Source organism: Macrobrachium rosenbergii, chromosome 24 (genome assembly GCF_040412425.1).
Source record: "Macrobrachium rosenbergii isolate ZJJX-2024 chromosome 24, ASM4041242v1, whole genome shotgun sequence".
NCBI lineage: Eukaryota > Metazoa > Arthropoda > Malacostraca > Decapoda > Palaemonidae > Macrobrachium > Macrobrachium rosenbergii.
This window is the reverse complement of record NC_089764.1, coordinates 21,778,736-21,804,666: the sequence shown is the minus strand read 5'-3', so window position 1 is coordinate 21,804,666 and position 25,931 is coordinate 21,778,736. Positions and strand designations below refer to the sequence as shown.

The window sequence follows — 25,931 nt, the reverse complement described above, 5'->3', positions numbered from 1 at the left end:
CTTGAGAGAGAGAGAGAGAAGCCCTAAATGAATAATTATTAAAGACGCTAAATGCATAAATACTGTTTGAGTGATAAATACTGAGAGAGAGAGAGAGAGAGAGAGAGAGAGAGAGAGAGAGCCCTAAAGAGAATTAGAAAGAGAGAGTGCATATATACAGTTTAAACGAATAATTGATAAAGACGCTAAGTGCATATATACAGTTTGAGAGAGAGAGAGAGAGAGGAGATGATTCCACAAGAAGGGAATGACTTGAGAATACCGTGAAGACCGCTCGGGGCCGATTACCTTAGCAGCCAGCGATTTCCTTAAGACACTAAGAATGACTTCAGGCTTTTGGAATGACTTCAGACTCTAAAGGACTTCAGCAGACACGAGACTTAGTGGCTGACTTAGCTGACTTTATGAATTAATTATTTCAGGATTAAATTGCCTTTCCAGTGTTCCCAAATGACTACAAAGTCTCAGAATGCCTTTCAGGACCCTAAAATGACTTTCAGAATGACTTCAGTGACTTATAAAATTACCCAGAGAAAATTAAAATAAAAGGAATTTAGTAACTTTTAGAATGACTTTAAAGACATTTGGAATGCCTTCACAGACTTGTAGATGACTTCACAGGCTTGTTGAATGACAGCTAAGACATGTGCATGATTGCACAGGCTTGTAGCAGCTCTTAACGTATAACTAAAATGACCATAAGAGCTTTAGAAAGATTTCATACCCATAATTACTGGAATGACTTTTACGGTGATTTCACAGATTTCTGATGAGAGAAATACTTTTGGCCTGAATTTACAGGATTCCAGACTGACTGCAGAGACTTTACAAACTTTTCAAGGACTACGAAGAGAAAACAAACTTAAAATCAATTAAAAAACTTATGAGGACTAAAAATACTCAGACGTTTAAAATTACTTCAGACAATTAGAACGAATTCACAAACTTTTAAAATGACTACAAAAGCGTCTATAATGATTAAGAGGAAACTTGAAAATGACTAAGTACCACAAATACTTTTAAAATGACACCGTATCCTTTTCAAATGACTACGCATTCCTTTAGAATAGCTTCATTCACTCTTACAATGGTTTCACTTTCCTTAAAAGGACTTCAGATACTTTTGTGATGATTTCACTTCCCTTAAAACAACCTCAGGTGCTTCCATAATGATTTCACTTCCCTTAAAATGACTTCAGATGCTTTTGTGATAATTTCACTTCCGTTAAAATAACTTCAGGTGCTTTCAGAATGACTTCACTTCCCTCAAAATGACTTCAAATACGTGTGTGATGATTCCATTTTCGTTAAAATAACTTCAGGTGCTGTCATAATGACTTCACTTCCCTTAAAATGACTTCAGGTGCTTTCATAATGATTTCACTAACTCCCGGAATAAAAAACTAATGCGTTTATAATTACCTCAGAGGCTAAAACACGACTTCACAGATTTTCAGACCTTTGGAACTGACTCCATAGATTTGTAATGGCCACAAAGGCTTTTGTAATGAATTCATGAACACAATGACATCCTTCTGGTAGAATGACCTCAGCGGCTGTGTGTGTGTGTGTGTGTGTGTGTGTGTGACACGAAAGAAATATAGCATGACTGGCAAAGTGATGTAATACGTATAATAGTATAAAGCCGCTTCTCATCTTTCCGTTTTGTTTCACCATCAAATAATTCATGGTGATTCAACTTGAGTTATAATTCGTGAAGTAAAGTGCTCTTGTGTAGACGCGCGTTTCTCTCTCTCTCTCTCTCTCTCTCTCTCTCTCTCTCTCTCTCTCTCTCTCTCTCTCTCTCTATATATATATATATATATATATATATATATACATATACATATAGTGTATATATAAATATATATATAGTGTATATATAAATATATACATATAGTGTATATATATACATATATACATACATACATACACAAACTTTATACGTGTAGATAGGCATTTAAAAAGTATGACACTATAAATTCTTTTCATGCTTCATTTCCTCAAAGCTCCTATGAACCATAACCCACCGAAATTTAAAGGTGAACCCCCACCCATGGCCCCCTTGCAGGGGAACGGGACTTGCAGGGAGGGCAATGAAACCAACCCTAAAAATTACGTTATTCGGAGCAACGCATGACATCATCGGTGCTACAAAAAACCGTGATGTCATTATTGCGAAATTGCTATTTTTACCCTGATTTTTCGAGCTCTGTTCCCGATATCTAATCTTTCTGGATTGGGAGGTATTCACTCTCTGGATTTTGTTCAGTTGTTCAAGGAAAAATAAATGGATATATATATATATAATATATTTATATATGTGTGTGTGTGTGTGTATTGAGAATGCCACATTAGGAGGTAGACGTTACAAAACACGAGCAAACGGCAATCTCTATTTCCGGCTCAAATAAAATGTTAACAAAGGTGACGTCATGTTCTAGGGTCTCTCTCTCTCTCTCTCTCTCTCTCTCTCTCTCTCTCTCTCTCTCTCTCTCTCTCTATATATATATATATATATATATATATACACATATATATTTATATATATAATATACATTCATTATTTATATATATATATATATATATATATATATATATATATATATATATATATATATTCATATATATACATACACCCATAGAAAAACAACACATGTCATCGTAACGCATATACTTTAACCACTGAACAATAGATGGTCACCCCTGGAAAAGAAAAAAAATCCTACGAAATTATATCAGCCATTCATGCAACTACATAGATGGCTCATCACTATCGCATCGAGCCCCCTTACGTATGCCCGCGCCGGGCTCGGTTATTTTGCACGTGCTCTTGCGACTGTTTATATATATGTTTATATATATATAGTATATATATATATATATATATATATATGTATATATATATATATATATATATATATGTATATATATATATATATATATATATATATATATATATATATATATATATATATATATATATATACTCTGTATATAAAAATCAGTCTCAGGTACGATAGAGTATCTATTTATTAAAGAATTCTCTCTCTCTCTCTCTCTCTCTCTCTCTCTCTCTCTCTCTCTCTCTCTCTCTCTCTCTCTCTGTCGGACGAAAAGGTAAACCAACTCTCGGGAAAAGTTCCTAATGTCGGCTGTGATCACGTCATCGCTGGGAATAAGCCCACAACATCCTCTCTCAACAATGGCCTACCTTGATTTCGGCAGTTTACGGTCCTCGAGATTAAAGCTCTCTCTCTCTCTCTCTCTCTCTCTCCCGGAGCAAGCTATACATATAAAAGAGCCCAGTTCTTTATCGCGAAACTTTAACAGGGCCCATCCACCACAAACAGAAAGACCAAAGTTCTGAGTTCGGAAAGTGCGAAGAAGAAAAAGGAGAAGAAGAATCCGTTTAACGAACCTGAAGCCTCGAAGTCGCTCTCCTAATGAAGCGAGACCCTCTAATGAAGTGCCTGTCCCTTGATGAAGCGTCCTCCTAACGATCTCGCAGGTCGAGCCTCCTCCTCCTCCTCCCTGCCGATCGAGGCCAGAGCGGCGGTGAAACGAGAGGAAACGAGAGGGAAACGTTCCTCTTTCACTCTCTCGCCGTCTCGTTCCATCGTCAGCCTTATGCAACCACTGCAGCGAGTTCGAAATAGCCCTTACCTGGTCCGATGACGAACCGCTCGAGCTTCTCCTATTTCAGGACGTTACGACAGGTAACGAAAGTGACGCAAAAGGGAGAGGAATTAGAGAAGGGTAGTCATGGGGGAGGCGCGTAGAGAGAGAGAGAGAGAGAGAGAGAGAGAGAGAGAGAGAGAGAGGGGGGGATGGGGGGCGAAAAATCCTAATTCTCAGCCAGCATTTGGGGCCGGCTGTTCTAAGCAATGCGGAAGCAGGTAAAGACTTTGTAAATTAAATGGTTCGGAATGTGGGGAATTTTGTTTAGCCCTTATTGGTTTTGTTTTAAGATGTTGGCAGAGACAGATACGATGATGTATAAATATGAAAAATTGTGTATGTGTACACACACACACACACACACACACACATATATATATATATATATATATATATATATATTTATATATATATATATATATATATATATATATATATATATATATATATATATATATATATATATATATATATATATATATATATATATATATAAGTTCATTCATCCCCGACTTGCCAAAATAGATGGCATTTCTATTTCTGAGCCTTTCTTGCATATTTTAGTATATTTAGTGATCATAAAGTCCTCATCTTATACAATTTATTCGTCTTTACTATATATATATATATATATATATATATATATATATATATATATATATATATATATATATATATATATATATATTACACATAAATATGTATTTAATTTTTGCTGGAGGGTGGACTACAGCAACGGCCCCCCCCCTGTTAAAAGAGAGAATTATAGGCAAAATATTAGGTTCCTATTTTTTCCTACTACTTTTTTTTTTTGTAAACGCTATTTATTTCCTCCATTCCCCGAGTATTCTTAGCTCTTATAAATATTTCTCATTTCCTTTCAACACATCGTACACCGGTCCCACTGCCAATGACCTTTTTTATGTGCATTTCTCTCCGCAGCGAGTACCTGAATAACCAACCAAGCGCTCTTCTTTTTCCAAAGTTTACCAGAACCTTGACATTCGCCTTCTGACGTCACTGTAGCTACATATTTGAACTGGACTGTTTTACTCGTAAGGCGCACAATGTGTTCGCCGTTCGTCTGCCTCTCTCTCTCTCTCTCTCTCTCTCTCTCTCTCTCTCTCTCTCTCTCTCTCTCTCTCTCTCTCTCTCTCCTGCGATTCGGAAGTTGGCGTTCCATGTTTCATCGTTAGTTGAACGACATTAATACACAAGTAAAAAAATGCGCCGAAGAAACTTCGGCGCAATCAAGTTTTCTGTACAGCCGATACAGCTTATAATCAAAGCCACCGAAAATGGATGTATCTTTCGGTGGTGGCCTATCCTACATCGTTGCCAGAAGCACGATTATGGCTAACTTTAACCTTAAATAAAGTAAAAACTACTGAGGCTAGAGGGCTGCAATTTGGTATGTTAGATGATTGGAGGGTGGTTGATCAACATACCAATTTGCAGCCCTCTAGCCTCAGTAGTTTTTAAGATCTGAGGGCGGACAGAAAAAAGTGCGGACAGAATAAAGCGCGGACGGACAGACAAAACCGGCGCAATAGTTTTCTTTTACAGAAAACTAAAAGGAATAAACACCAAACCAGCTTTATCAGAAAATTATTGACAACTCCTGAGTTAGAATACAAAGAATGCTATATACAAAATCAAAAGGGTAAAAAGATAACGAGTTCATACGTTTGAAAGTGAAATCCGATGAACGTTTTGGAACTTTAGACGTTTCTGTAATAATAAAAACTGTGAGATGAAAAATCATTATTAACTGGTTAGCACAATGTTCATTTCCCTCTAGCACGGGCTCTGGAATTTTTTCCTTACTTTCCTTATTCCCCCAAACGTATACTTCCTCTAGATCAAGTTTCACTCTTACGAGAGGAAATCCTTTGGAGGTAAATTTTCGTGTGACAGGGCGCTTCTTTCACAATTAAACTGTGGTCTTGCGCGCATGCGCGAATACTGTGTGTGTGTGTTTGTCTCTAAGTTAGAAAGTGTGCGTGTTAGTGGGCGGATCTACTTATAAGTGGAGGTATGAGTGTGTAAGTGTGTGGGAGCCTGTGCACGTGTGGGGCTGCCCGTAAGTGTGGGCGTGTGGTTGCAAATGTCTCATTGCAGAACATAAGAACTGAACTAAATATTTTCTAAGCTGCATTTAACTGATTTATTGGTTATGAATGAACGTTCCTTCGGCTTCTCCACTATTTTCTTATACCTGATTAATTTAGCTATTATACCCCCTGTTTTTGCATCATTGTGTCATTGTTAGTTTTCCTAATAAATTGGTCTTGGTAACTTTACGTGTTTGAAAAATATGTTCATTCACATTTATTTCTAAATGGTGGTCCACGTGTCTTAACCACAGAAATGTTTCAAGCTAATATAGTTGACTACAGCTTCGCCAGCGTATTATTTATATCAATCAGTGATTCAGCCTGGCACGGCAACTCAAAGAACTTGAGACTAAGATAGAAAGTATGCGTTTACTACTTCTGTTAATAATAATTACTAATAATAATAATAATAATAATAATAATAATAATAATAATAATAATAATAATAATAATGCTGATAGATTCACAGTTTCGTGAAAAACAATCTGTGTAATAAAAATCCACAATTATATAGTAAATATATTACTATGTAAAATAAACCATTTATGGTTTATTTTACATATTTTATAGTAATATATTTACTATATAATTGTGATTTTTATTACATAATAATAATAATAATAATAATAATAATAATAATAATAATAATAATAATAATAATAATAATTGTCTGACTCCAGCAAAGGTCATTGCTCCTGATGCAAATACAATTGGAAATACTCAAGGAAAACACAGTAACAATTATTTTCTTCTGACCAGTTTCAGATCAGCCTCTGACATTCAGTGCACAATGTCTGGCTGAACGTCGTTGAAGTGTACAGACAGCTTCACTTCCAGTTTTAACGTTTTTACGAAATATCGTTTGAAGTGATTATACTTAGAGATATGTCAGTATCCGGCTTTCAAAGATATTTGCCTTTACTGACCTTGCAAGTTGGTGAATGTTATAGACGTTATGTTCGAAGAAAATGGGGAACATTGGGCACGTTTCTGTCATGTATCATGCAAATCTGATGAAAAAATGGGAACACAGATTAACGTATAATAATATGGATGAAAACAATACAATTTCGCCATTGCAATGATGCGGTTTAACTAGAAAACGTCGCAGAATGCCAAATTTTTAATGCATTATTGTGACATTAATGATATTTCAAAGATGGTACAGCTTGAAATACCCTGATCTGACCCATGTGCACCAAATTCAATTTGAGGTACAATGACGAAAAAAAAAAAAATTAAGCAGAGGTGGAGTTTTAACATCCCATTATTCGATCGTGGCCCTTTTGTCTAAGAAAAAAATGAACTTATCCTCGAATTTCTTAAAATCGAGGATCACAGTCAAGACAGCAACAAAAATAATACGATGAACAATACTAAGACACCACACGGGGTGAGAAATGGTGAGAATAATAACATTCCTTTTGGGTGTCGGGTCAAGACGACTTGGGATCTGAATTCGACCGTTCAAGTTTTTCTTCGCATGTGAAAATGCCAAAAATAACTACTGCAAGCCTTGGAAAGGTTACCCTTCCCGTGTAGGTGTAAGGAAAGTGGGAAGGGCGTCACACTTGCAGTTTCATCCTCTGCTAAACATAAAAATTGACTGAATATGTATTTTATATATATATATATATATATATATATATATATATATATATATATATATATATATATATATATATATATATAATATAATCCATGTAAGTTTAGGTTTCTGTTTTGTTTTATGTGGGTCACACGAAAAGTTATTTTATCTACTATTTGAGTGTATCCTACTGACAGTACATCTTACAATAGGTTCTTGTTTTGTGTGTTTAGTAAAAAAAAAAAAAAAAATCTTGCAATATGTTTTGTTTTGAGTGCTAAGTAAAAACATCCTGCAATATGGTCTTGTTTTGTGTGCTAAGTAAAAAAAACATCTTGCAAGATGTTCTTGTTGTGTTTGTTAAGTAAAAAACGTCTTGCAAGACGCTCTTGTTTTTTGTACTAAGTAAAAAACAGTCTGAATAATTTTTTCCCATAACAGCAAAGAATGGAACCTTTCATGCTTAAATACATGCAGAATGTTTCTTTGCAAATTCCTCTCTCAAACATACTCTTCATACACTCACTTTAGATGTTAAAAATGTCTGCCCCCGACTGGGCAGTGGTTTTAAAAATAAGCACTTCCTAACTGCCCACGCAGTCTCAGACCGGTCCTGACACCCCAGAGGTACTGGAGTATTACACAGAGGCTTTCCATAAACCCATTACCTCACACGGAAAGAGAAACCCCACACATACGGGTAGACCCATACGTGAATGTCTTGTCTAGGGATTAGAATCGAGGAAGTGTAGAATGCATAAGGAAAAGTTATTGCATCGGGTACTGGAGAAATGTCAGGTTTTTAGGCTTTACACGTGTTTCATAAGAGTTTATGCTTGTTTTTAAAACTACTGCCCTGTCAGGGACAAACATTTGAACATGAAAAGTAAGTGTATAAAGAATAACTGAGAGAGGAATTTGCATAGTAATGTTCTGTATATATTTAAGTGTGAACATTTTTCGTTATTTGTTTTCTATGAAAATATTATTCAGATTTTTTTACTTAACACAAAGCAAGAACTTATTGCAAGACTTACTATCAGTGGGGTACAGTCAAAACAGCAGATAAAATCACTTTTCATATAATTATACAGAAAAAACATAAAAAAGAACTACTTCGGCGAAAAGAAAAAATATAAGAAACATTTCAGTAAATAACTGAAAAAATAAATATAAGAAACATTTCAGTAAATAATTGAAAAAAATTTTTTAAGACGGATAATACTTGTCGATTTAGTAAAACCTTCTAGTTAAAAAAATTGCAATACAAAGCCAAAAAACATAAATTACGAAGAAAGGAATAGTGGCGAATAGTAATAACAGCAGTAATGAGGCGAAACTAAAACGCTAGACAATTACCAAAGCAAAGCACACCGAAATAAATCAGGCTGCTGTAGTCATAAATTGTTCGCCTGCTCTACGAAAATTAATGACTGTGAATTCGACATAATGGAATTGCATACCAAATAAGCTAATTATATCAAAGTTGATTAGACAACAAACATCGTAAATTGAAGATGGAATTACGTATACAATTAACCTCCAGAGATTAATTCCAACGACAAAATAATTCTGTCGAATTCAAAAACTAATCATGTCGCACTGACATGAATATTTAATCAAATATACTCGTGTAATGAACTGGAACTGAGATAAAAGAAGAAGAAATATACGAAGACCTCATAGATTTCAGCATAAAAAGATAAGATGTCAGCCAAAGGAATAAATACAAGTGAACACAGAAAACAAAATGGGATGAAATGAATTCAGAGAACATATCATCATTACATCATTGCAAGCCGCATCAACGAATCCAGACAACACAGTTTCGAGCGCACGTCAGCGCATGTGAAACTCATGCGGGAGAATCTGTTTGTGACTGCATCCATTACGAGATGCAAACGAGGGAATGTTTTCTTCCCAGAAAATATCAGAATTTCACAGCACACGCAGTTTTTCGCGTCGGGCTGCGGCGAGAAATTCAAATCAGAAAATACCTTCGCCTCTGAGCGTTGAGGACAAGTTTGTGTCGAATTGCGGAAAGGAATGAATAGCAGAGGGCATGCTTGTGCTTGCGTATGTCCGTGGAAAATATGGGATTGGGGGAAAGGGGGGAGAGGAGTAAACGTATTCAAATCCCGTTACAACACGCGTCTTGACAAGTTCCTGTTTCTTTGTGAGTTTACGCCCCAGAGTCCCTTGCAATGATGTTTAGTCATATCCTGTTGATTTCAAGCTTCAACGATTTTCCTTTTTGTACAGTTATTTCATCATGGAGTGAAATATCGCTCGTCCTGGAGACGAATGACGGATGATACGGCGAAAATACAGCTGTCGCGCTGAAAACCTCTGGAGTGTACTTGTACATCTATGCATGATGAGTTAAAAGTGATGCACTCATTATTCATATATAATATTTTGGCTTAAAATCTTCTTATGTTTAAAGCATACTGCAACGAGTCCCATCAATCAAGTCCACACCAAGAACTGCCTATTAAACGAAGCATAAATTCATAAAATATGGTACAAAAATAATGAAATTAAGGGAAACTCAATTTCAGAATCCTTTGCCATTATCCGAGGACGATTTCAGATCCTGGTAAATATCCTGGTGGAAGGAATTTAGAGGCTGACGATGTACCTATCCTGAGTAAGATCTTGAAGGGTCCGGCGCGTTTAATTTCGGGCGGCCAAGTGCGACGGAGTGGGCCGGTGGATGGGCGGGGTCTTTTGATGGTGGTCAAACACATGGCTGAAGAATGACGTCACCTGATCACGTGACTGATCTCATCTGCTTGGCGTTTCCGATCAGCTGTTTCGAGACACGCACACACACACACACACACACACAGATAATGACAAAACGTGTTCAAGTTCATTGTTTGATAGAATTACTCAATTGATGCATACATATACACAAGCACACTTGGGGAATTCAAGCTTTTGAGAGAGAGAGAGAGAGAGAGAGAGAGTGAGGGGGGGGGAGGGGGCTAAACACACAAAGGCGAGGGAACATGGTAAGAAACAAGTCGGGAGGAGGCACTGCATGTTCCACGAACATCACATATGGAAGTGAACGCCTTCGTTAAGATGATTCATGAGTATGTTACGTCATGGTATATATATATATATATATATATATATATATATATATATATATATATATATATATATATATATATGTGTGTGTGTGTATGTGTGTATATATACACACGCATATATGTGTGTGCGTGTATAACAAATGATAAACTGTGTGTGCATATATATGTATATATATACACATTATATATATATATTTATATATATATATATATATATATATATATATATATATATATATATATATATATATATATATATATATATATATATATATATGTGTGTGTGTGTGTGTGTATGTATAACAAATGATAAACTATAAACCCATTTATTAATGTACTAGAGTATAAATGCACGCGTGCAAGCGCACACACAAGCGCACACACACATACACATGTATGTATGTATTTATGTATGTATGTATCATTATCATCTCAAGACTTAGAACCAAGATCAAAGGAAGGTGGGGGGTGGGGAAAGCGGTGAATGTACGGTAGTACTATGGTGACCTACGCAATGAATTCAGCACTTAGCACTTAGCAAAATGTGGTAGGTTGTCGCCACGGTGAAAGGATGGGACTAGCACCTTCATCCCCTAAGATATATATAATTGTTTATATGTATATATATATATATATATATATATATATATATATATATATATATATATATATATATATATATATATATATATATATATATATATAAAAAACAATAAGTATTCGGACCCGCATAAACACCTTATATCTCTTTCCTCCCCCTCGAACAGACAAAAAAAAAATAATAATAATAATCAGATAAAAGAAAAACTCCGGGTGCGCCCTTCCTAGGCGAAATGTCTCTGACCTGTCATTTAAGTAAGTTTTCTTTTATTCGTTCAAAAATCTACCAGAGAAGGTAATGAAAGGCAGTGAATGGGGGGAAATGTGGACTCTTTTCTACCTTATTTTTGAAGAACACTTTTTGAGTTCCATTATGAAGTATATGAAAAAAGGGAATACATAAAGGAATGTTGAGAGAGAGGGAGAGAGAGAGAGAGAGAGAGAGAGTAGCGGAATCTGCTTTTGTCAAGCATGTTTGCTCTTCTTTCCAAGGGAGAGAGAGAGTAGCGGAATCTGCTTTTGACAAGCATTTTTGCTCCTTTCCAAGAGAGAGAGAGAGAGAGAGGAATCTGCTTTTGTCAAGCACGTTTGCTCATTTCCAAGAGAGAGAGAGAGAGAGAGAGAGTAGCGGAATCTGCTTTTGTCAAGCATGTTTGCTCCTTTCCGAGAGAGAGAGAGAGAGAGAGAGAGAGAGAGAGAGAGAGAGAGAGAGAGAGAGAGAGAGAGAGAGAGAGAGAGACAAAGAAAGAGCTGTACAGGATGACGTAATTTCGGCGGGATCGTGTGCTGAAGGAGGAAAAAGGAACGGTTACGTAAGTACTAAAAAAAACTGCTTCAAATCTTTCATAAATTTTTGGTTTTCAAGTAGTAGTATATATTTATTTTAATCTAGAATAACGATATAAATGATTCGTAGGTATTATTCTACGTAATTCCGTGCATGTATGCTTACATATTCCTGTAACATTTCACTGTTTTCGTACACTGCACACCTTAAAAGGATAATTACTTTGATTTCGCCAATTCTCGCGGAGCATTATATAAAATTATAACATGCATTTCGTCACGCGTTTCATATAATGCCTCGAAATCATAATCCGTTATAGTGTAATTTATCCATGTTCATTTGCTTTATCCATGTACGTTCACTGTAACACTCAGCTTCTGTTTCACTGTTGTACTTTACACCAGTGACCAGAAGGCAGCTCTTTCTTTCCCAGGAAACTCATCCTCTCCTCGCACAAGCATCGACGAGCGATCCTGAACGCAAAGGAATGTTCCGTGCCTGCGCGACCCCTTTTAACCTCCCTGTTAAAAAGAGACAATGATTCTACACCGAAAGGGCCAATTATCTGTCTGGGGATTGCAATCGAAGCCTGTTGCAACGTTCAACAACTGTGCACTCGAGCGCGTCGGAGAAGCGCCGCGCTAAACACTCGTTTTAATAATCGTGGGTTTTCATGCGGTCTTTATTTCAGTTTTCCGTGCTGTTATCAGTCTTGAAGAGAGAGAGAGAGAGAGAGAGAGAGAGAGAGAGAGAGAGAGAGAGAGAGAGAGAGAGTCCAAGTTGTGTTATTCTCCAAGCTGTCATTTTGACTTCCAGAAAAAGCCAACATTTTGTTAGAATTATCCTCACAGGTCTTTATTTTTCTCTGGAAATCCGGAACAGGAAATCCTGCGTGTTTTTTTCATTAGCATTATTATAAGTAATAATATTAGTTGGAAACATACAAGTTCTTACAGAAATAGAATCAGCAATGTCAAAAGCAATTCATGCTGACTATTCGCAATAATGGTAGCGTAAGTAACTAATAACAAAACGAGTTTTCTGTCAGGGTTAGTTTTCCATACTCGGAGGGAGAGCTTTGCTGTCATTTATCACATTATATGAAGAAATAAAAAAAGAACCTTATTAAAATACGGGCAAAAAATCTACTGATATCACTGGACAGTAAAACGGGTGGTAATGACAAATGTAATCGTATTTTAATCTTAAAAGATTATAGGAGGAACATGAGCAAGGAGAAGAAAAAGAATAGGTAATAATAATAATAATAATAATAATAATAATAATAATAATAATAATAATAATAATAATTTTAACATCTGAGAAGGGGGAATGAACAAGAAAATGTACCGTGGTTAACAGAAATAAAAGCAGATACTGCAATAGCAAGTAGTAAAAATGTTGATCTCCCCTCTTAAAGGATATTGGTAAATGAAATAAAGAATCTCTCTCTCTCTCTCTCTCTCTCTCTCTCTCTCTCTCTCTCTCTCTCTCTCTCTCTCTCCAGAAGGATTTTTGTTCATTTTTAGAATACTTTTAAAACTTTTCCTCGCTTCCCCAACCCTTTCAATTTACCCGTTACCCTTCTGGCATTTTTATCTGCACTTCCTATTTTCTCTTATCCTTGACTCTTCCTCGCTTTTCTTCCTTGCTCTTCCTGTTCCCCCTCGCGAGTGGATGGCTCGACTCACAATTATTTCTGCTTATTGTTATTCATAACGTGCGCATATTCCCAGCGACAGACCAGGGGCTTTAGCGATCAAGGTTTCGCTGAAGTGTCCATCGAAAGAAAACGAAACTCACCAAAACTGTAGGTACCAAATTGGACAAAAGTAAATCAATTTAATTCTACAAATGTAAATATATTAGCAAAGAAGACTATAATCAACAAAGAATGAACGCATCGGCGAAATAAATTGAAAATAGTTACTAAAATGAAGCGAAGAAGCTTGGTATTTTAAGGATAACTCATGATTCCTTATTAGTTATAATTAGTTTTTTCTTACGGAACACAACGCGATTATAGTTTGAGTATATCTACATAAATACACGTATGGGAATCATATGTTTAATATACATTTACATCCGTGCATCCCGCAAACAAAAAAATGAACGATCAGTAAAACAAACTTTATTTTCGTTAACTGTTTTCTTTCCACATTCGCAAAATGCCAATAAATTATATTTACGCGAGGAAGTTCATAATATCTGCAATGAGAGAGAGAGAGAGAGAGAGAGAGAGAGAGAGAGAGAGAGAGAGAGAGAATCGTACGTATACCGTCATAAATAAACTTTTCCTTTATACATATGTAAGGTTTGCATTGTACTAAATCCGTCTCCACTTTCGTTTTTCTTTCTTTTTTTTTTTACAGTATTTTGCGAACCAAAGGGGTGAACTTTTGGGTCTTCTGCTCTGCTCTCTTTTACACAGACAGGAGAGAAATAACCAACCATGTATATTTGTACTGCATGTGTATATATATATATATATATATATATATATATATATATATATATATATATATATATATATATATATATATGCATGTATGCGTGAATTTTTATCACTTATCCACGCTCGATATATATATATATATATATATATATATATATATATATATATATATATATATATATATATATATATATATATATATGCATGTGTGTTTTAGAATGTACTGACTGTATTCCATATGTAAGTAATATAATCTAGTGACTATATGCAATGCATATGTCTTCTCGAGTATCCTTGCGATAGTGTGGCAGGTTACCACTACTGACCCAGGTTCGAAGCCTTGTTTATAAACTTCATGCCTCAAAATTTAATTAAAATGTATTCACTGATAAACTTATCCAAAAACTATATATAGATCCAAAGACTCTATCATCGCATATGTTTGACTCTGTGAGAGCATCTCTCCAAATGAATGTACGTGACTTGTCATATTTCCCTGTCAAGCAAAAACAATAAAAAAAAAAAATTAAACAAAAGCAAGCCATAAATTTACCGAATAGCTTCAGCCATCCTGTATCCAGAGTAGAGACGGAAATTAGCGAGACAGATCAACTACTACTTCCGTCGTGTAAGTTTTTTTTTTTTTTTTTTTTCGGTCATTTGCCAAAGCCCGACCCAGATCTCACTGAAGAGGGACGCATTTCAGCGGGATCAGTGACACTGTCTAACTCCCCCCACCCCTTCCCCCATCCCCGCCTTTTTTTTCTCACACCAGAACAACTTCCGGAGGATTGAGCGCCTGCGCGCGCTCTAAAATGTACTATCTACGAGACCTTGGTGTTCTGTCTAAAGTCTTGGACCCCAAGCTATGCCAATTTAAGTTCGTTTGTTGATACGTTATTTAAAGATAACACCATTATACAGCGTTATTTAATAATGACACCCGCGCAGCCAACCACATAGGCCTACAACAACAACAAGAAAACTATTCATTTCTGAATAAATCATCAGTCACGGCAAACGAAACAGTCTGAATTTAATGGCAACTGATTATCATGATTACGTTACGCGTGCTTTCAATACGCCGCACAAAGATGCATGGATGAGAAACCATTTGATATTTGGTAACAAGTACTTCAGAATATACTTCGCAGTTTGTCAAAATACAAGATAATTTGACTAAACTTCTCTACCTGCCTCTGTGTTCTCCGATAGCTGTGATATTCTTTCTGTTTTGATTCCTTTTACGCCTAGATTAGGTTATTGGTACTATCTTGGCTATCTTGAAAATAAAAGAACAAAGCGACTATTTTACAATAATATCTATAAGTAATCCACACATATATATATATATATATATATATATATATATATATATATATATATATATATATATATATATATATATATATATATATATATATACATATATAGATGTATTTTGAACTATGATAGTTTTCCCATGTGACACCTCTCTCCACGATAGCGATCCTCCACGTTCGATCAATTATCAAGTACTTAATGCACTGCTGGGTTGAACTGAAGCTCAACTAGTTTTACGAGAATGTTCCATGTCTCAACCAGGATTCGAATATGGTCTTCTAGCCAGTGAGTCGCGCATGCTATGCAAAGCCAGGTGTATAACTTCCAAAACTTGATAGCAAGCTTTGAGATGCCATTTGACAAAGATGCTTGTGCAGTATGCTCTTCACAAAACACCCCTCGTAACCTTCCCTCTTACATGAGGCAAAATCTGTAGGCATTAAGTTATTCCACCTTCCGCCTCAATAAAGTGTACTATGGAAAGGGCTTTGATGGTAGTCTAAAAAAATGCAGCATCATAAACCACTAATATTCGACGCAGCAGCTTGCCACACGATGAATTTCACCATTAATATTCATATTTAAGACAAACAGCTACCAAGGTCCCCAATTCATCAAACTTCGAGACGTTCTTCATTGGGAGTTGTGGGTAGAGCTCCCGGCTAGCACGCTGTTGGCCCAGCGTTTGACTCTCCGACCGGCCAATGAAGAATTAGAGGAATTTATTTCTGGTGATAGAAATTAATTTCTCGTCATAATGTGGTTCGGATTCCACAATAAGCTGTAGGTCACGTTGTTAGGTAACCAGTTGGTTCTTAGCCACGTAAAATCAGTCCAATCCTTCGGGCCAGCCCTAGGAGAGCTGTTAATCAGCTCAGTGGTCTGGTTAAACTAACTTCACCAAACTTCGAAATTCAGTAGCTTCCATTCTCAAATAATTCCAAATAATCCTTAAACAAGTTTTATGTCAACAGAAGATACTCTATGGACTACAAACCTCCATCAAGGTTAATTGACATCACCCAGAAGCTCACTGTTTAGTTATTTTAGTATCTTAGAATCCCTAAGTTATCCACTGATAAGTGTAAGATGTTCGTTTTCTACAGTGTATTTCAGCGGCCTCCTTTCCATTTTCTTTCGTCTCCTCAGAACAAATTGAATTCTCTTCAATTAGCCATTATTAAATATTAATCGAATCTCATCCCGTTTTGTGGTGGCACGTATCAAGCTACAGTGGCACTAACAAACAGACAAAGCAAATTAAGTGGTGAAAACAGCAACTTACCCACTTTGCTATAAATTTTTTCTTTTTAAATTCGCCAAAGGAATAAGAGAGCCCGCAGGTTTCCCCAAGAAAGATTCACATCCTGGTCCCCGCTTTTATGCAAGGGTCCTGCTCGCCCCCTTTTATGGCTCAAGTCAGTCGTCCTGTCCATCGATATATATAGTCAATGATTATTTATCCAGAAATCAAACTATCGCTCACAACCTCCGGGTTTCGTAAAATTCTGGCCCCTCGCCAGAGGGCAACTTTCCCTGCCTTCGGACTAACCAATTCCTGACCCCCCCCCCAGATCTTTCCCCTTCCGTCGCCCCCCTCGGCCCCCCTTGGCGAAGGTAAGTTATTCTAAGTTTCCCTTCGACGAAGGCATGTTAAGTTCTGCAGACCTGGAGTCCTCCCAACATTAGGATGAAATCTAACACCACAGCATTTATCTGCTTACGGCACAAGTCGAGTATGACATAACAGATAATCAGCAATAACAACACAGAACCTATATACCATTCCACTAATAAAACCCAGTATTTGCTGCTGGCCTCTGTGTTTCCAGATTATTTCAATGTTTAAAGAGCAGGGTAATCATTACCTTGGAAGAGAATATTAATCTTTCTCTCTCTCTCTCATACGGTACCTATGCTTGATTGCTTTGGCCAACGAAAAAAAGGTTAATGTTTTCACCCGTGTCTGCGTGCGTGTGTTAGCAAGATATCTCAAGAACGGGAGGACTGACGTTGATGACACTTGGCAGGCAGATATATTCACTGGGTGACCTTCTTGGGATGTTTAACATTTAGGAGAAATCAGATGACAGTTGGCGATTTACTTCCACGAATACTATCCTTGTCCTCATCTTATATAATGGAAATTTATTAGCACTGTGTAGTTTTTTTGGTGACCTATTTTTATTTGGGTAACTGCCCCCGCTCTCTCTCTCTCTCTCTCTCTCTCTCTCTCTCTCTCTCTCTCTCTCTCTCTCTCTCTCTCTCTCTCTCTCTCTTCCGTTTTCCTCTTCTTACTTTCTTTGACCTGGAGTTGGGAAAAGGTATTGAGATGCCTGTTCCATCGTGTTTTGCTCTTAAAATTTTTAAAATAGCTCTTTAATTTTTTTCTTGTAGTTCCCCTTTGTTGCCTCCAAAAAAAGAAACTCTTAACTAATTCCAGACGTCCTCTGGAGGCAGTTTTTACCCACTAAACAATATTGATCTGAGCATGCGCATTTCTGTGTATGTTTTTGTGGACACAAAGGACACGTTGGCTGGTCCCGGACACATCTACCAATTACGAAACACCCACTGCATTTTCACAGGCAGACCCCTTACTGCTGTTACCCCTCCCCCCCACCTCCCGGGACCCCAAGACCTAGACCAATGCCTAAAGAAACGACCATTAGCCTAAAGAAAGGACAAGGCGCCTCCCAGAGTTTCCTTATACAGGTAACGACACTAAGGATGGCCAAGGAGGAGGAGGAGGAGGAGGAGGAGGAGGAGAGAGAGAGAGAGAGAGAGAGAGAGAGAGAGAGAGAGAGAGAGAGAGAGAGAGAGAATAGGCTGACGTCATAATTCCTTATGTGGGCTTCCACCTCAAGTTTACCATCAGTGACTCATAGATATTTACTGCGAATGAAGGAGAGAGAGAGAGAGAGAGAGAGAGAGAGAGAGAGAGAGAGAGAGAGAGAGAGAGAGAGAGAGAGAGAGTAAAACTCATTTTCTCACCTGCAGACTCAAGAAATCCTGCTTACTCTAACAATCAGAAGGAAAGAAATCATAAATATTGCCTAACAAGTCTGTTAGTTACAAAACCTTTCACCCGTCGCAATAATCTGATCAAGAGTTGCGCATTTCAGATATGTAAACACCTGCCTAAACATCCTTCTCCTACACAAACGCGTTGATACCACGCCGGTCCATAGACCTAAGTATAAACAGACATCAGGGATTACTAGACTCTGAAAAATGGGACTAGCTAACACAATTCCATCACTTAAAATTTGAGCTGAAGGCAAACAAAGTGAGGAGGATTACCAACCAAGCAACCCTGGATTGAATAAACCCAAACCTCAGAAATGGCGAACACTTCTTGGCGGGGTAGAGTCAAGTGCTGGAATTAATGATTGCTGTCTGTTTACGTATGGATCTGTGGGGGGGTGGATCTTGCGTTTTCTCATAATTCTCAATTAATTCTAATCACTAGAAACTGAGAATACAATGAGTTTGTAGAGAAGGTCGTGAGAAAGTATGTAAGGACAATTGGCACGACCAAACTCCATAACCTTCTGCCTATTATTGCGCAGTATGTGCTGCTTCCAACTATTACTTAAATAAAAAGTGAACCAGAACAAGTTTCAAACTTTTGTTTATGCATAAGGGAGCATAAAAATTGCACGGAGAGCTAGGATAACCTTTTTTTAGCTATTTAAAGGGGTCAGAGGAAATTCCCACTTACAGTATACCCTCCTCGTCGCCTCTATATATATCATCTATATAGTTATATGTATATAAAACATAAAAAAACATATAATAATTACGTCATGCATTCGAAGACCCAGTTGTCATCATTAATTAACCAACTTCAGTGATATGACAGGTCTTTGATTAGGCCTTGCCATTAATGACTAATTACGATCTCATGAATATCTGAATTTCATTCGTCTGGAGATGAAGGGCCCTGATCACCATAATTATTCATTCATATATTTTTGCATACATACATAGCCTGTATGTGTGTACATGAATACTTATATTCATTCATACAGAGTTACCACAAAGGCAGCAGAAGGAGACATAAGTTTTCCTCAAGTTTTTTTAACTTATGATAACTCTCACTTTCATTTTGTAAAAACAACATATAATTCAACAAAATTTCTATATTAAACATAGGCTGCCATTATATATATATATATATATATATATATATATATATATATATATATATATATATATATATATATATATATATATATATATACTAATGTGCATTTTTTGCAGAAATATCCACTTCTGTAAATTAGTTGGTTCACCCGACCCTGATATATCAGTATTACTGAAAAGGATACGCGAGTCACTAATAATCTTGAGATGTTCAAACTGTTTTTGTGCAGGACACTTCAACAGCCTACGACAAAGATAAAGCTGATAAGGAAACAAGGTCATAATAGACCAGAAAAACTTTTTTCTCTCTCCTAACTCGGCAGTATATTAACATCACATGTAGCAAAAATAACAATATAAACATCTGTACTGTCCGCTAGCGCTAAGACCGCTTTTCAGTCTCAGCCGTTGGACAGAGTAGCAGTTTCAGTAGGAGGAGGAGGAGGAGGAGGAGGAGGAGGAGGAGGAGGAGGAGGAGGAGGAGGAGGAGGAGGAGGAGTGGTGGGAGCTTGAGAAGCCTAGTGTCTCTGGTTATCGGCGCTGTACTGAAGTGGAACAGGTGATAACACTAGCGATAACAGGAATGACACCGAACCTCCCTCTCCCACCTCCGCCTCTTCGTCATTCACCTTTCCCCTCCCCCCCCCCCCATTCCCAGTCTCCCCTCTCCATTATACACCTACCCATTCTACTTCATTCCTTTGCTTCTCCTTATACCATTTCTCCCTTTCTCTCACCTTCTCTTTCCAATTTTCCTCCTCTGCTCCCATAACTTTTTTTTATCTTTCGCCCCTGCTCTTCCATATTATTCATTTCTTGATGGTCGCCTTACTTCAGTAAATAAGGGATCTACAATAAATATTAAACGGATGAGACGGAGAAATGTTGTGGAAAGTTTAAGTATACCTTAGTTTAACCAGACCACTGAGCTGATTAACAGCTCTCCTAGGGCTGGCCCGAAGGATTAGATTTATTTTACGTGGCTAAGAACCAGCTGGTTACCTAGCAACGGGACCTTCAGCTAATTGTGGAATCCGAACCACATTATGACGAGAAATGAATTTCTGTCACCAGAAATAAATACCTCTAATTCTTCACTGGCCGGTGGGAGAGTCGAACGCTGGGCCAACAGGAGAAATGTTGTGATACAGGAAGTAAGGGACTGTCTCGTACACGAAAACTGATAATTTTTCTAATCATCTTTAACGCATTACTGTGCGCGTCCTTAGGTAAGGAAGTTCTCAGCAATTATACCTGAGCCCCGTAATGTTTGAGAACAGCAACGACCTTCCAATAAACAAAAAACGAACAAAACAGAACAAAAAATTGACAAAAACTGTCTACAACTAAACAAGTACAAATGTCAAATTTAATTCTGTAAAACAAATGATGACAAGAGTTTCCCAGTGGGTCTAAGCTACTCTATGCCCTCCTGACTGTATATCCGTCTCGGATTTATAAATAAAGTACGGTCTACTTTCTCGCTTGCCCTGATGACTGGCTACAGTGCGCCTTGTCACAGATTCAGATTTGCATTCAGGAAGAATCGAAGTATCTGACACGTCTCGGTACCCCTCGCAGTAAAACAACGAGGGCAGCTTAGTAATTGGCATTCACGAATGATTTGGAATTTTGGAATAATGCTCTGTTGTTTAGTGCAATGGTTTATTTTAGCTATTTATGACTTTCTCTCTTAGTGGTTACGCTTGTTCAGTTTGTCAGTTTCGTCTGCTGGTAAGAATACGTGAAAACTGAAGGCGAATTTGTCGGAAAAAATGTGTTCGTTTCTTGCTGTTATCAACGTGTATTTTTTTTTTTTTTTAGCCGATAGGTAAGATGGGTGAAAGAAGAATGAGTTCAGTTAGCTAGGTGACCATGATAGGGAATAGTTTAGAAAGTTATTAAGTATTAGTAAGAATAATGTAAAGTGTGGCTTAGCCAAAATTTTACTTAGATAAAGGTACAATTTTTCTTACTATGGTGTTAACACATTACAATAACGATTTTCCAGTTAACATATTACAATAATGATTTTGCACTATATTAATTTAGTGAATTGTGCACATTACATATTTTAACTTTTATTTTTTAATGGTATAATTCTATTTAGAAAAAGTTGAAATTTTTTTTATTTTAATCTTATTAACTTTTATAATAATGATTCCGCAAAATTGCATAGTGAATTCTACAAATTCCGTTTTTCACAAGACATTTCTTAACAGTATAATGGTTGAGTTTCACCGCGATGAATGTATGAAGATTTGAAGAAGAGAGAAACGTCCTGACGTGTGTTAACGAAAATGTAACTATTGAAGGCATTTCAGTAACTAGACTCATCACATTTCAGTATTCCGAAAGAAACCAGAAATAACGCCAAGAATCTGGGTAAAGACGGTGAAAGTTTGCGGTCTCTGATTACCCTAAGTTATTGAGTGACTAGTTTGATTTGGGCGTCTTTCTCATCCCTTTCGTTTGCTTCAGGATAGAATTTGCCTTTGTTGAACGGTCATGATAATACAATAACGGCGAAATTGACAAAAAAGTAAGATATGAAAAAATTAGCCAAATTTATATGCGCACTTGGACCAGGCAAGAACTACGCTGCTACATACTGTATAAGGTCCAGTGACATCATCCACCAATGTTACCAGAATAGGCTACAGTTTGTAGAAGTTACTGACGTAATCCAGTGTCAAATGCAATGAACGCTGTAGAAAAACAAACCGTTTACGTACAAAAGAAATTATTATTTAGGTGACAGATTTTACGCTAAATAAATAAATTTCCCGGTTCACAAAATAAATACGTAGAACTCACATCTCTTCTTTGCTGAACTTGAAATGTGACTTGGCTAAGAAGGAAAACAAAACAAGTTAATTTTACGAGACTAATATTATCAGAGGATTTAAAGGTCTACTCTGTTTTCTGTATACGCTTGAAGGTACACAAAGAACGTTCTCAAAGGTAAGCGCACGTACGCACACACACACACACACACATATATATATATATATATATATATATATATATATGTGCTTATACACACACACACACACACACACACACATATATATATATATATATATATATATATATATATATATATACATATATATATATTATATATATAATATATATATATGTGTGTGTGCTTGCTCATATATACGCATCACCAAATGATACTCAGTTGCTGAATTTAAATAATCCCCAAGACAAGTTTCTCTCTCTCTCTCTCTCTCTCTCTCTCTCTCTCTCTCTCTCTCTCTCGAATTTTTAACGACGTTGTTGGTTTCAGTTAACATGTGAGAGAGAGAGAGAGAGAGAGAGAGAGAGAGAGAGAGATAAGAAAGGCAGCGCTCTGTTGAATCCTGATTCAATGCGACTACTCTCGCCAGCTTATCGCACCTCTCAGACATGATAACGACGGATGAATCACCACCACAGGTAATGTGCACCAGCATCTCATCCTAACGTTAAAGATAAGCGAAATGTCCGTTACAAAACACTCGATATAAACGGGTGAATCGAGATGATAGCGCCTCCTCACCCGATTTCCCGTTTCAAGTATGTTAACGGGGTTCGTATACAAATAGTACTATCAGAGACTGGTACTATCTCTCTCTCTCTCTCTCTCTCTCTCTCTCTCTCTCTCTCTCTCTCTCTCTCTCTCTCTCGCTTGAAAACCGCCACACGCATCAGGTTACTAAAACTAAGTAAAAAAACGTGCAATGAAGGGATTGATATGCAGAATCACCAATTAAACTGACGTCGCAATCGCAAAGGTAATTGCTGTTGTTTTGTGAGCATATTAAACATTCAGGTGCTCAGCTAGTACTCTTATAGACAAACACTGCCTTATGGATACATATGGGTCATATACATACCAACAAATCAGCTTTTAAAGCGAGGCTTCCACCATCATGCTTACCTGTGAAAAGAAAATACCTGTTAGGTAAATGTTGATAGTGTAATGGTCATGGTATGAATTAAGTGAATAAACATTACTGTCAGTTAAAAAATACCTAATGTACTTTTATTCACATGGCCCACAAAGCATTTTGATATCACTTGGGCTAAAACCAGATAAATTACTAGTATGTAAAAGTTCCTCATTGGTTGGGTCGATATCGTACTCGACTAGTACTCTCCTAGGCCCGCGTTCGATTTTCCGGCCGGCCAATGAAGAATTAGAGGAGTTTATTTCTGGTGATAGAAATTCATTTCTCGCTATAATGTGATTCGGATTCCACAATAAGCTGTAGATCCCGTTGCTAGGTAACCAGTTGGTTCTTAGCCACGTAAAATAAGTCTAATGCTTCGGGCCAGCCCTAGGAGAGCTGTTAATCAGCTCAGTGGTCTGGTTAAACTAAGGTGTACTTAACTTAACTACTATGTAAGATACTGCTGTAATACAAAAGTGTACGATGATACATTCATGAATAGTGCTGCTTTACAATATCTTACGGACAAGGTAAACACTCCAATTCAATATTTTGACAAAGTTCTGTCACGCACAAAATCTACATGACAGATTCGACGGAAACGAAACTAACAAAATAATTAACCAAATTGATAAAAAAAAAGACCCACTCGTTAGAAAGTCAAATTTAAACCCAACGAGTTCGCATCATCCAGCAAGGTCACGTTCAGCCTCCACGCGAACGCGATGCCGCTGCTACGCAGGAAAGCGCTAGCAAACATGAATTCAGTGAAGTAACTAGACATAACCGCACTGGAAAATTATATATAAAAACATCTTCTGCAAAAGTCCATTATGATAACTATTAATTCATTATAGGAAAAAGGCACTGATAAAATAAGTGTTAGTAGGTGTAAAAGAAGTTATGAGTAAGTAAGTTTCTTGCTTATGACGGTGGGTTACAAAGGTTACGTAAAAATAACACACACCTAGCCTAATCCTTTAAAAATGAAGAAGCAAAAAGGCAGACAATCTCAGTGAGTACAAAGGCCGTTTGCCATGAGGTAAAATGTAAAATATAAAACAGAATAAGGAAAATATAAGATTGAACAAAATAAAAAAAAAAATAATACAGAAACTCTAAGACGATTAAGGATGGAGGCCATGTAACTCCTGATGTCCCTCTTATCTTCTCCCTCGCCCCTCTCCCTTCCCTTTACTCCACCCTCTCTTTACCTCCTCCCCACCTCCTCCTCCTCCTCCTCCTCCTCCTCCTCCTCCTCCTAGCTTTGCACTATCATCCCCAGGTGCCAATTCATCTCAAGAGATATGAGCCCATCTCGAGGCCCACCGGTGGTGAAACAACAAGCAACAAATTAGCAAGTAATTGTGAAAGAGAACGTTTCCCCTTCTCCTCCCCCTCCCCCTCAGCCGACGGAGGTAACGAATAACGTAATTTACAGAGGCTCCCCATACACGAATACGTTTGAAAATGGCACAGGAGACGCCTTCTAGCATGGCAACGCACACGAACACACGAACAAACATTCCTGCTGGGTGGCAGCGTACGAGAACGCCATAAGAAATGACCCTGCATGACGTCATCACATTGTTGCCACATGCAAGGGAAGGAGGAGGGGTGGAGAGAGAGAGAGAGAGAGAGAGAGAGAGAGAGAGAGAGAGAGAGAGAGAGAGAGAGAGAGAGAGAGGCTGCTAGCAGCTAGCTCTTCCACCATCACTACCACAACACAGCTCCTTTGCAAGCTCCTCCTTGGCCTCTGAGAGAGAGAGAGAGAGAGAGAGAGAGAGAGAGAGAGAGAGAGAGAGAGAGAGAGAGAGCTTTGCTAGTACTTGCGTTCGTAAGGTGGGCTTTTGAAATCACTTCACACTTTTTTCGGCCTCATCCTTCATCCAGACGCATCACCATTACCGTGAAAACCATCTAACACCAACGGATGAACTTGGCGCTCACTGTAGCATAATAGATAAACTGCAAGAAAGGCGAAACGCGCATTTCTTTCAAGCCCCGAGCAGAAAAAGTCGAAACTATTTGGGAAGGCGTCCGGGGATTTCGGAAACGCGGCCTGGTACTGTTCAAGTGATGCTTCTGTTGCGGCTCCCATGAGTTGGAGTGAGTCAAACGTGCGATACTTGAACGAATGATTGCAGAGGTTTTCGGTCTCTTCTGGGAGTCCCGCAGCATCGCCAAAC

General features: G+C 37.4%; 1 protein-coding gene across 3 annotated transcripts in view; it reads right to left on the bottom strand.

The window, feature by feature from the left end:
• The window catches only part of LOC136851916 (uncharacterized), a 127,772-nt gene that overhangs the window by 60,262 nt on the left and 41,579 nt on the right, over window positions 1-25,931 (bottom strand). Inside the window, exon 2 of one of the 3 annotated variants that reach the window (XM_067126271.1) lies at window positions 23,686-23,729. The exons of the other annotated variants lie outside the window; for them this stretch is intronic. The gene's annotated coding sequence lies outside the window, so the exon portion shown is untranslated. The remainder of the gene's footprint in view (window positions 1-23,685; window positions 23,730-25,931) is intronic. 3 annotated transcript variants of the gene reach the window in all.